The sequence below is a fragment of the Coloeus monedula genome (assembly GCF_965178545.1).
Source record: "Coloeus monedula genome assembly, contig: HAP1_SCAFFOLD_87, whole genome shotgun sequence".
NCBI lineage: Eukaryota > Metazoa > Chordata > Aves > Passeriformes > Corvidae > Coloeus > Coloeus monedula.
The window spans coordinates 522,160-525,139 of record NW_028120814.1 but is presented as its reverse complement, the minus strand read 5'-3'; positions in this window follow the sequence as shown (position 1 = coordinate 525,139).

The following is a 2,980-nucleotide window of genomic DNA, read 5'->3' as shown; positions in this document are numbered from 1 at the left end:
ATGCATTGCGCTGAGCCAGAGCTGAGGAAAATCCTTGCACAGCACACTGTGGATGCGTGCAGTACACACGCTGAAGAGCGGCACGGCTAAAAGTCATCGCTGGGCTTCAGTTCTGTCCAGAGCACAGAAGGCGAAGAACGAAGCAGCTGGGCACCGGCTGCATGTACTCAGTGGAGCGAATTTCACATGTCCAGCCAAGAGCTGCTTCACAAGCTGATTCAGCTGAGAATGCTCTGGCTGCTTCACAAAGGAAGGCGCAGCCTTTGCACTCCTGGACACTACCTGGTCAGAAGCAGGTTCTTACACCTTCAATGCTGCAGAGTCCATGCAGCTGGAGCACCCCCAGAAGGACGCGTCCAGCTAGAAGGCGTTCTTCAAGTACCCCCCTCTTCCAAGTAGCCTTGAAACTGAGCACAACACACTGCGGCTCGGCAGCTTCCTTCTCAGATAGACGTGCCGTCACATTATGCACTCTCGCAGCTCCGTTGCCCACTTGCAGCAGCTGCTCCCAAAGAAAAAGGCTCCAGAAGGAAAAGCCACTGCTGGGCTGCCCTTTCCCCTTGCCTCACGTCAAGCACCTGAAACTGTCCCCTGCACTCTCTATTCCCATTCTCCGTCGCATCTACCACTGTAATGTCTGCATCTCGAAGCATAAACCCCGGCACAATTCTTTCCAGGGAAAGCTGGAAGAGAAATAGGTAGCAGCACAGGTAGCTGCAAGTTTCCGACTGCTAAGATGAATCCGAAAACAAGCGAGTGGCAGCCACGCTTCCTCTTGCAGCCTGTGCGATGCCCACAGCAGCTCCGTGCTCTGCCTTCGTTTTTACGCTCGTCGTAGCAGGTCGCGCTTTCGTTTTGCTGGAGACGACCCGTCGTCTACTTCTCGCGCAGAGAGCGCGGTGCCGGCAGCGAAATGCTGCAGGCTGCTGCTTCTGCCGAAACACGCCTGGGCTATGCAATTTCTCTCTAGCGCTAGGTAGCACAACATTCTGTCTGCGTTGTGGTCTTTATCTTAAGGGAAAGATTCTCGGCTACGGCTCGCCCAGAGAACTGTTCCGGGACAATACATGTGTTTTATTATCCCTTCTCGCAAGAAGACTATGGTGCTGCGTTGGAACTGTTGGCCAGTGAAAGGCTAATCCATCATGTGCTTCCCTCCTGATGCATTTTGCTGAGCGAGAGCTGAGGAAAATCCGTGCACTGCGCACTGTGGATGCGTGCAGTATACACGCAGAAGAGCGGCAAAGCTCCTAGTCATCGCACACACCAGCCCAGTGGCCTGGGGCTGCGTTCTTCTCCCTTACCGGCGCTGGACAGAACTGAAGCATTCAGCTTTGGCTCTCTTCAGTGTGTGTACTGCACGCATCCACAGTGCGCAGTGCACGGATTTTCCTCAGCGCTACGTGCAAGTACAGCCTTTCTGCTTGGCAGAGCCCAACTGGCCGCACAAGCTCTCGCTCAGAGAAATGTGTCACGAGAGAAGCACTTGCTGCATTAGCCTTCCGCTGGCCAACAGTTGCAACGCAGCACATAGTCTTACTGCGAGAAGGGGTAAGAAAACGCACGCTTTCAGCACAGCAGCACAATCTGGGCGACGAGGAGGACAAAAGAAGACCATCTTTTCGTCTTTGCACGATTTTCTCTGCCACACATCTATCCACGTCTTTGCTCCCTGCAAGGCTCTAATGTGCGCCGTGCTACTTGGAAGTGAGAAGGCAGGTGCAGAGAAGCACTGCCATCTGCCGGCTCTGTGCAGGCTGTAAAGGAAAGAAAGACTACTCCTGGAATGTGGTGCAAATACAAGTTGCCACGGGTCGGGGTAAGCGCCGGGTAAGCCCGTTGAACTAGAGCTGTTCTCGGTGCCAGACGTAGCTGAGACTCTTTCCCTTTCCATTCAGGCTACAAAGCAAAGAGAATGTGGTGCTACCAAGGGCAGCGAAGGAAAGTGCACAGCCCAGGGGTGTTTCGGAAGAGACAGCAACCTGGAGCGTTTCTCTGGAGGGTTTCTCTGCCGGCGTGCCCTCTGTGCGACAAGATGACGACGGTTCGACGCCGGCAGAATGAAAAGAACGAAATGGTACGAAGAGCATAAGAATGAAGGCAGAAGCACCTAGCTGGTGTGTGCATGGCACAGGCTGCAAGAGGAAGCGTGGCTGCCACTCGCTTGTTTTCAGATTCGAATTAGCAGTCGAAAACAGAAAGTTCAACTTGCAGCTACATGTGCTGCTACCTATTTCTCTTCCAGCTTTCCCTGGAAAGAATTGTGCCGGGGTTTATGCTTCGAGATGCAGACATTACAGTGGTAGATGCGACGGAGAATGGGAATAGAGAGTGCAGGGGACAGTTTCTGGTGCTTGACGTGAGGCAAGGGGAAAGGGCAGTCCAGCAGTGGCTTTTCCTTCCGGAGCCTTTTTCTTTGGGAGCAGCTGCTGCAAGTGGGCAACGGAGCTGCAAGAGTGAATAGTGTGAGAGAAGGAAGCTGCCGAGCCGCAGTGTGTTGTGCTCAGTTTCAAGGCTACTTGGAAGAGGGGGGTACTTGAAGAACGCCTTCTAGCTGGACGCGTCCTTCTGGGGGTGCTCCAGCTGCATGGACTCTGCAGCATTGAAGGTGTAAGAACCTGCTTCTGACCAGGTAGTGTCCAGGAGTGCAAAGGCTGCGCCTTCCTTTGTGAAGCAGCCAGAGCATTCTCAGCTGAATCAGCTTGTGAAGCAGCTCTTGGCTGGACATGTGAAATTCGCTCCACTGAGTACATGCAGCCGGTGCCCAGCTGCTTCGTTCTTCGCCTTCTGCGCTCTGGACAGAACTGAAGCCCAGCGATGCCTTTGAGCTTTGCCGCTCTTCAGCGCGAACACTGCACGCGGCCACAGTGCGCTGTGCACGGATTTTCCTCAGCTCGACGTACAGTCATTTTCTTGCTGTTTCACAGGGTCCAAACTGTCCGCGTAGCTCTCGCTCAGCGCAATGCGTCAGGAGAGAAAC